The 10,003-nt window shown below is 49.1% G+C and overlaps 1 non-coding gene across 1 annotated transcript; it reads right to left on the reverse strand.

The window, feature by feature from the left end:
* Window positions 1-2,808: 2,808 nt before the first annotated feature.
* LOC116552040 lies at window positions 2,809-2,910 on the reverse strand. The gene has a single exon (XR_004269166.1). It is a non-coding gene; the product is annotated as a U6 spliceosomal RNA (small nuclear RNA).
* Window positions 2,911-10,003: the final 7,093 nt, after the last annotated feature.

Here is a 10,003-nt window from a genome sequence, read left to right on the forward strand (position 1 = left end):
GCGATCTCGGCTCACCGCAACCTCCGCCTCCTGGGTTCAGGCAATTCTCCTGCCTCAGCCTCCTGAGTAGCTGGGATTACAGGCACGCGCCACCATGCCCAGCTGACTTTTTTTTGTATTTTTAGTAGAGACGGGGTTTCACCATGTTGACCAGGATGGTCTTGATCTCTTGACCTCGTGATCCACCCGCCTCGGCCTCCCAAAGTACTGGGATTACAGGCGTGAGCCACCGCGTCCGGCCCCCTTAAAGGAAATTCTAAAGGATCAACTTTAGAAAGATGGAAAAGGATCCCAGATGGAGGGTATTTGATGCAAGAAGGAATAATGAATGTACCCCCATAAACATATGCACCTACTATGTACCCACAAAAATTAAAAAGAAATCATGAGCAGATATTGGTAAGTAGGTAGATAAATTCTGACACGCCTTGGCTGCCTAACAGAAGAATGTTTAATTTGTGAGTTTAAAAACAGGGTAAGTCAGGCACGGTGGTTCACGCCTATAATCCCAGCACTTTGAAAGGTGGGCAGATCATGAGGTCAGGAGATCGAGACCATCCTGGCCAACATGGTGAAACCCTGTCTCTACTAAAAAATTAGCTGGGCATGGTGGTGCCATGCCTGTAATCCCAGCTACTTGGGAGGCTGAGGCAGGAGAATCCCTTGAACCAGGGAGTTGGAGGTTGCAGTGAGCCAAGATCGTGCCACTGCACTCCAGCCTAGTGACAGAGCGAGACTCCATAAAAAAAAAAAATAAACCACAGGATAAAATGGAAACACTGGACAATATAGCATATAAATTAGGATTGTCCTTGTTTTATTTGAAGAAAGCTAAAGAAGTGATTAAGCTTAGAGTTCGCAAACTGCCAGTGTTAAAGCAGCTACCGTGACTATTACGGTAACGATCATATAATAGACAAACTCTATACCAGGAAGATCTGGGAAAAATAAGTAAGAGGATAAAACCTTTTTGTCTCCCAAACAAGTCCAAAGAAACGAGGTTGAGAAAAAACAAGTGGGAAAAAAAGCACTTAGTAAGATAGTATAATAAATCCAAATGTGATAAACCCTCTCCAGGTAAAAACAAAGACTACTGACTTTAGGGTTTGTTTTGTTTTGTTTTGTTTTTGTTTTTGAGACAAGGTATCTCTCTGTCACCCACGCTGCAGTGCAGTGGCATGATCTTGGCTCATTGCAACCTCTGCTCCCCTGCCCCCCGCCCCTATATTCCCTGCCCACTTGGGCTCAAGCGATCTTCCCACCTCAGGCTCCAGAGTGGCTGGGACCACACAGGCATGCACCACCACACCATTTTGTGTGCGTGTGCGTGTGTGTGTGTGTATTTTTAGTCGAGATGGGTGTTGCCATGTTGCCCAGGCTCATCTCAAACTCCTGAAATCAAACAATCTGTCTGCCTCCGCCTCCCAAAGTGCTGAAATTACAGGCGTGAGCCACTGTACCTGGACCTGACTCAGTGTTTATAAAAGACACAGTTAAAATATAAGAATTCAGAAAAATTTAAAGCAAAGGATGGAAAAATATATGAGCCAGAAAAAGCTGCAAGGAGAAGTAAACTATTCGTCATAGTACTTGGGAGACTTTAAAACACCTAAAACACCTCTCTCAGTAAGTGACGAGTCCTCTCAGTAAGTGACGAGTCCAATAGAAAAACATCTATTAGTATACAGATTTGTACAAAACAGTTACAAGCTTGACAGAAGGGCACATACGCGACAGCACCGTGCCCAACAATATGAAGCTACAGATCCTTTTCAGAATTATAGAGAGCATGAAAATGGCACTTGCTGCTGAGGAGATGGAGAAACTGGAACTTTTGTTCGTTACTAGTGGGAATGCAAAGTAGGATAGCCACTAGAGAAAACAGGACACCAGTTCCCGAAAAGATTAAATCCAAAATTACCACGTAATCCAGCAATTCTGCTTCCGAGTATACACCCCAAATAAGTGAAAACAGGATCTCAAAGACATATTTGCATATCCATGTTCACGGCAGCATTATGCAAATAGCCAAAAGTTGGAAACAAGCCAAGCTTTACCGATGGATGAGTGGGTGCATAAAATGCGGTCTATATGTACAACCGAATATTATTCTCAGCCTTAAAAAGAAAGGAAATGCTGCCCATGCTACAACATGGATGAGCCTTGAGGACATTGTGCTTAGTGAAACAAGCCAGTCACGAAAAAGATAAATACTGTATGATTCTATTCATAAGAGGTTCCCAGGGCAGTTAGATTCATAAACACAGAAAGTAGAACGGTGGGTACAGGGGCTGGGGGTAGGGGAAATGGGAAGTCATTGTTTAATGGATACAGAGTTTTAGTTTTGCAAGGTGAAAAAGTTCTAGAGATCAGCTGCACAGCAATGTGAATGTACTCAATGCCATTGAGCTGTACACTTAAAAATGGTTAAGATGGTAGGCCAGGCAGGGTGGCTCACATCTGTAATCCCAGCACTTGGAGAGGCCAAGGTGGGTGGATCACTTGAGGTCAGGAGTTCAAGATCAGCCTGGCCAACATGGCAAACCCCTGTCCCTACCAAAAACACAAAAAAAAAAAAAAAATTAGCCAGGTGCGGTGGTGTACGCCTGTAGTCCCAGCTACTCAGGAGGCTGAGGTGTGAGAATTGCTTGAACCTGAGAGGTGGAGGTTGCAGTGAGCCAAGATCGTGCCACTGCATTCCAGCCTGGGCAACAGAGACTCTGTCTCAAAAAAAAAAAAAGGTTATTTGTGTTATGTGTATTTTATAGTAAAAAAATATAATGATATGTCAAAATACTGTTTTTTTTAAATTATATGGAATGCTTCAAAAATCGTGTGTGTCATCCTTGCGCAGAGGCCGTACGCATCTTCTCCGTATCATTCCTTCTAGCACAGCGAGCAGAAAATGCTATTTGTTAAGCCCAATAAAGTGAGTTGTGAAAAAAATATATGGCGCTTTTATGAAAGTGACCATGTTGTGGGCCATAAAGGCCCCTCCACACGGTTCAAAGCATCAGAATTGAGCAGGCCACATTCTCTCACCAAGATGAAACCAAATCAGAAATCAATAATAAAAATAGCCCAGGAGAAAAAAACAGAAGCATGTGTTTCATAATGTGCTAAAGAAGAAATTATTATAGAAATGAGAAAGCATATGCAACAGAACTAAAATAAGGTGCCCATCCAATGAAATTTAAAATCATGGTTAAGAGAACATCAGTTAGTGACAGGGAAGAAAGGTAGTAAAATTGTTTTCTGAATATAAAGTCAACATTACGTAACACTGCAAGCAGCATAGTCCCTATGGTATAAACGTGTGCTTCTGTGTATGTGTTACACAGACAACAGATTGTAATAGACAAGATGGTAATACACACACACACACACACACACACACACACACACATACACGATGAGAAAATGGATACACACCAGCAACTAGCATTACAAGCTGGTCAATTCTGGAAGGTGGGATTTACAAGGGATGCTTATTTATGTACTTCCTCATGCTGTTTTCTAGATGAATTAATATGAATTCGGTGATCAGAAAGGAAAACAATAAAGGTAACTGAGACCCAGCAGCAGGGGCTGGGGAACCACATGCCCCCAGGGCCCACCTCTTGTCCTCTCAGTGCTGCTGCAGGACGGACGCCCATCACATGAACACAATAAACCACAGGACATTGGGTGCCCAGGGGAAGACACCAGAGACCCCCCACTCTGCCTTAGGGGGGAAGGATGCCAGCCGGCAGGACCCTCGGTAGGCGCGGCCTGGGTTCCGTCCCCAGATTTGCCGAGGCCAGTTCTGATCTGTCTGCAAGGCCTCCCACCCTCCTTCCCCTCTCCCGCCACCCATTCTCAGGCTCTTGGCTGGTTCTGGAGCCCCCAGCTGAAGGTTTTGGCCCCCTGAGAGCACCTCAGTACCCAGTTCCCTGGGGCCTGCTGAACCAAGGAGAGGAAGGCCACATCCAAAGCTCCTAAGAGTGTCTGTTCACAAAAACAGAGCCTGTGGGAGCTGTAAACTCAGAGGCTGTTTGACGGGGAAGCAGGACAGGTGTAGTCATTTGGAAAGCAACCAGCATACCTTCCATGCACACCCCCAGCCCAGCCCTCCCGGAGCCAGGGACCGGCCCTTTACACAGGCTTGGGGACTCAGGGAGAAATGTAGCTTGGAGAACCTGTTATGTTAGGAGATGATCTTGGAAGGGAGGGCAAATCCCCAGCGACCCCGAGGATTTTCAGGGGCTGCTCTGGAGCGGGAGGAGGTTTCACTTTTCCAGGGGGCTTGAATTCCTCGACCTCCCACAGGGGTGAGAGCTGCAGCTTTAAATGACACCCTGCCCAGCTCCCCAGTCGGAGAGGTCCAAAACCAGAGACAGTGCTCTCCCCTCCTGGGAGAAGGAGAATTAGAATTTTTTTTTTTTGAGACAGAGTCTCACTCTGTCACCAAGGCTGGAGTGCAATGGCATGATCTCAGCTCACTGCAACCTCTGTCTCCTAGGTTCAAGCAATTCTCCTGCCTCAGCCTCCCAAATAGCTGGGACTACAGGTACATGCCACCACACCTGGCTAATTTTTGTATATTTTAGTAGAGACAGGCTTTCATCATATCAGCCAGGCTGGTCTTGAACTCCTGACCTCACGATCCACCCACCTCAGCCTCCTGAAGTGCTGGGATTATAGGCGTGAGCCACCATGCCCAGCCTAGCAATATTAATAAGAAATAAGAAATTTCACCAGAGTGTACTTACAGACACCTAGATGGTACATGTATTTTTATTTGTGTATCTGTTTTTTCATATGGAAAACCAAATGTCCCAGCAGCATTACTGAATAGGGACCATCTCCCCTGCTTGATCTGCAATGCCAGTGTCAACTGCAGTATACCAGGTTTCCAGATATGCTCCTTTGTGGCCTAATTCGACCACCGTCCTATATGCTGTCCCTTGTTCACTGAACTGTGTGAGACGTGATCGTACAAAATACACAATACTCTTTACGACAAATTCCACAGAGCTAATGGATTCTCACAGAAGGCTTCTGATTTTTGCTTAATTCTCATATACATAGCCAACCTGTGGTTCCAATGGACGAGTTCAGTTCTGACACGAATGCCTGTTATTTTCATTTCTTTTAACAAGTAAGAGTAAAGTTAAACAGCCGAGACTTACCTAGGAACCGCACCTGTCTGACAATGGGCCGAGGGACCTCTTTGTTGCATTGCATAAGCTTCTGAATCTTGGAAGAATTTTCCTCCACTTGCTTGGTGCTAGTCACCATGGAATAGCTATGGACACGGCTGTGACATTTACCTCATGTTTACCGCATTCCTTCCACCTGCCTTCACACTATCGTCACTTTCTTAAGATGGAGTCTCCTTTTGTTGCCCAGGCTGGAATGCACTGGCTGGCGTGATCTAGGCTCACTGCAACCTCTGCCTCGTGGGTTCAAGCGATTCTTCTGCCTCAGCCTCCCAAGTAGCTGGGACTACAGGTGTGCGCCACCACACCCGGCTAATTTTTGCATTTTTAGTAGAGATGGGCTTTCACCATGTTGTCCAGGATGGTCTTGATCTCTTGACCTCGTGATCCGCCCACCTCAGCCTCCCAAAGCGGTGGGATTACAGGCATGAGCCACCGCACCCGGCAACGCTATCACTTTCTTAAAATTAGATAACAAAACAAGTCAAGCCCTGACTTGTGGCATCTGTCCATTTCCAAGCTATAAATCCTCCTGCCTTGGGCAAATGTGATTTCACTGGGCTTGGAGTTTTAAGAGATGCACAATGGCACACACCCAGGATTTCCCCCGCTGCGGGTACAAGATAGAAACCACCTCAGGGCACAGACACGAGGAAAATGTAAAATAACTAGTTTTCAGTATTCCTTACCTTTGTATTTTAATGTAATTGCTCATAACATTCCTGTACATTTAACTCTGTTCAGCCAGCCCCAGCCCATGAGTGCCCCTCGAGCCCTGTTCCTGGTGCCCAGGCCCTTGCCGTGCCAGCCAGGAGCAGAAGGCTGTGGAGGCTGGAGAGGAGAGTGGCTAAGCATGGCCTGGAGGTCACCATGCAGCCGTGGACGCCCCACTGGCTGCGTCCTGCCATGCTCATCTTGGAGGTTACGGGGACCTTAACTCAGCCCAACTCACCCCAGAGACCACTCTGCTCTTTATTTATTTTTGAGATGGAGTTTTGCTCTTGTTGCCCAGGCTAGAGTACAATGGCGGGATCTCAGCTGACCTCAACCTCCGCCTCCCAGGTTCAAGCAATTCTCTTGCCTCAGCCTCTCCAGTAGCTGGGATTATAGGCATGTGCCGCCATGCCGGGCTAATTTTGTATTTTTGGTTGAGACGGAATTTCGACATGTTGGTCCTCGAACTCCTGCCCTCAGGTGATCCACCCGCCTCAGCCTCCCAAAGTGCTGGAATTACAGGCGTGAGCCACCGTGCCCGGCCACTCTGCTCTTTATATAAATCATGACCTTTTAATTTCACTGCTAGGGAGTCCAAGTATTTTAGCACTACAAATGGATGTTTTGGCAGGTACAAAAATCAGCAAAATATAGAATAAACATTGTCTGTGCAGATTTACAGGCAATGGGAGAGAGCCATCGCGGAGGAATAAAGGCCTGGCTCACAAGCCTCGCCCATGTGACTACGTGTTTAACTGAGGCCGAGAAGTAACCGCAGCTCAAGAGGCGTCTGAGAAGAGCCTCCGCACACAGCACCACGGCCTGCAGGACCCAGGCCGACGTGCTGACGGAAGGTTTGGATTTTGCAGCGATCGAACGAGTTTAATGCTAAAAATCTGTGGTTTAAGAGATTTTATTTGAAAGCTCTTTTTTTAAAAGCATCCTGGTGTTTGCATTGAAAGTGTCCCAAAGACGCTTTTCTTTAGAGCCATAATCCCTGGAAATGGAAAACCCACCAGAATGAGAGCTTGCTCCTCCCCCTGGGTGCACACTGGACTGGAGAGTAGAATGAGGTCAGCTTCGCGGTGGGTCCAAGCCACACGGGGGACGGCTGCAAGCCAGGCCACCGGCCAAGGCTCGGCGCTGCATTATGACTTTCAGGGGCCCTTCCTCTATAAAAAAATATTAAAAATTTGATTTTATGATGGTATTGATATAAAGATGAATATACTCATATTATATATTAAAACATTTCCTTTGACCTAAAAGTTCATTTTTCTTTTCTGATTATGAAAGAAATGAAAACACTTTCAAGGGCTGTGAAAGGCGCCGTGGGTGCTGGCACCACGCCTGCTGGGCTTGACGGGTCGGACGGCCCTGCGGACACTCCCACACGGAGCGGCTGCAGCCTCGGGCAGGATGGGCCAAGCAGCAAGGTCGTGCTGCAGGTGCATGGTTTGGGGTGGGTGGTGGCCATGCCGCGCAGGAATGCCTGTCTGATTCTGCCCTCTCAGGTGTCCTAACTCACCCACAGCCCTTACTGCGACACCAGCCAAAAAACTGGTCATGCTAATCTCAGGTCACTAGCTTGCCGTTTCTCAGCTGAGTGCTCATGCAGATGACGGGATACTCAAGCAGGAAAACCCAGGGCCAGACAGGCCATGCCCTCCTGACCTGCTCCCAGGGGCCCTGGGCCAGCAACGTGTGCAGTGAACACAGCCAGGCCCCTGTATCCCAAAGGACATCGTGCCAGGGACCGAGAGCTGTGCCTTGCTGAGCTTCGGTTTCCTCATCTGTGGGTTGGCTACGGCCCGATTCCCAGCCCAGCAAGGCTCACTTGAGAAGGTCGGCGCCGAAGGTCTTCCTCAACAACTGTACGCGCCAGGAGGCTTTTCTTTCCCTGCGGCTCCAACAGCACAGCAGAAGGACCTCCCTGGCAGGGGGAATTCCACGCCCTGATCAAGGTGCCAAGCTCTGGAACATGCAGGGCAGCTGTGGCCAACACAGGCGGCCAGTGCCAGCCACGCGGCCACAGAGGGCAACTTTGCCCAGGGTTTGAATCCAATTTTTGGAAAACCCCCCAATTCTGAAGGGGTCGTAAATAGGCTCCTTGAAGGCAAAGTAGAAAAACTGGCAAATGTAGGCTGCTCTCAGAGGCGCGGGCCACTGAAGGCTCCCTGCAGGGCAGTCGCGGGGCCTCACAGCCGGGGAACTCCCCAAAGGTGGTTTCTATTCAAGAGGGAATGATTAACATTCATTCCCCAGCTTGAAGAAGGACAAGTTGGGGGCCCAGACAGGACTCCCCAGGCAAACACTGAACAGTGAGGGGCGACTGGAGACTTCAGAGGCCTTCGGAGGTGTGGGGGAGGGGGAAGGCAGGAACCGCAGCTCGGGCTCCACCTGCCTTGGGGCTCCTGAACAGCATGTCTGCTGAGGCCTGCCTCCCGTGGGGGCTGGCATGTTGCTGCAGTTGGCAGAAAGTGCAATGGGGTGTGAAGATCTGGTCTGCTTGATGCCTCCTGGATGAGGAGCTCACATCTACCTGCTGACGGGCTGTGCTGCCATCTTGGAACCATCCTACTGGAATGGAGGCTCCCTCCTTACACTGAGCCAGTCAGTCTCCCTTGGTCTCCCACCCACGGGCTCCAGGGCCACCGAGAACAGGCTCAACCCTCCCTCCATCCCAGACCTGTTATTTCGAGATAGGGGGGCCATGTCTCTGCTCCAGCTTTTTCTTGTTGACAAAATATTTCTAACTTTGAGAAGTACTTCCAAAAGCCCTCCGGAAGCCTCAAACAAGTACACCCCCACATCCTCAATCGCTACAAGTACTAACCATTTTAGAATTTTTGGCAGTTGAAAGATGTGTGCCACTGTGGTGTTAACCTACGTTACACAGATCACAAAGCAGAGCCAGGGCCTACCTGGAGCACGCCGTGTGCCGGGTGTTGCCGTGTGCTTTCCACCTGGTGCTGCGCGTACGCGCCGAGGACGAGGTGAGCCCGGCTTTCCTGGATCCACCCAGGCAGGTGGGAGAGGAAGGCCAGGGGCATGGCAGTGCCTGTCCTGCTGAGAAGCCCAGGTAACGCCTCTTCCAGTCTGGATTCCCAAATCTCTGCCACCTCTCTTGACAGCAAAGGTAAGCATTGGTTTCTCATGCTTTGTGATCATTTGATTACCTATGTATTCCTTGCTTCTATCGTTCAGTCGGGCTGTTTTTCTTATTAATTAAAACGCCTGTCTTTAAACAGAGTTTAATAGACACTGCAAGTTTATTCCAAGGTGTCATTGGTTTTTTGCTTTTGCTTGGAATACATAAAGCATTTCACTTCTTAACAGAGCAAAATGTCCATGTTTTTCTGTGGCTTTTGGAAATTGTGTCTTTAAGGAGGTTCTTCTTCAGCCCAAAAAGTATTTAGCGCTAGCATCCTGGGCTGGGCTGCAGGAGGGCACGGTCCCTCTCACCCCAGGTCCCCTGGATGGGGAGAGGGAAGGGCCTGGGAGACTTCACTACTGTGCATCCAGACCACAGGGTCCCCACATCAGAATCGGACACAGACACCACCCAGTCCTCTCGGGAGTCTAGTCCTGTTGGGGGTTTCCCTCACTGCCTCACCTGAAGCCTCTCCCTCCTGCTCCTCCTAGGGCTGTCCCTAGGGCCCAAGGTGCAGAGGAAGCTTGCCCTAGTGTCTCCTCCCCGCAGCCATTGGCCCCGCCTGTCCTCACTGGTTGGTCTGGCGGATGGTGGGCAGCTCTCCGACGGGGCCCAGGGAAGTATTTGCAGCAGCACCGCTGATTTCTCGCTGCTCAAGTCAGAAGGATTTTATGCACTTTATGAAAATAAAACAAATGCTTCCCACAACTGTCAGGCCCCATTAGCTCTAAAGGGTCACATGCCTGGCTTTGAAACCACAAATTTCTGGCAGGTGCCTCTCATCCCAATGCCACTACCTAGGAGGCCCAACCCCCCTCCCAAGAAGCCAAGCCCCCAACCACAGGCTTGAGCCCCCACTCCCACCAGAGGCCAAGGCTGAGGCCAACTTGCCCGTGCCTGACATTCGTCCTCAGGCGTGAGGCCTGGGCTCTGC

This window comes from Sapajus apella, unplaced genomic scaffold (genome assembly GCF_009761245.1).
Source record: "Sapajus apella isolate SASKATOON/1434 unplaced genomic scaffold, GSC_monkey_1.0 scaffold10, whole genome shotgun sequence".
Lineage (NCBI taxonomy): Eukaryota > Metazoa > Chordata > Mammalia > Primates > Cebidae > Sapajus > Sapajus apella.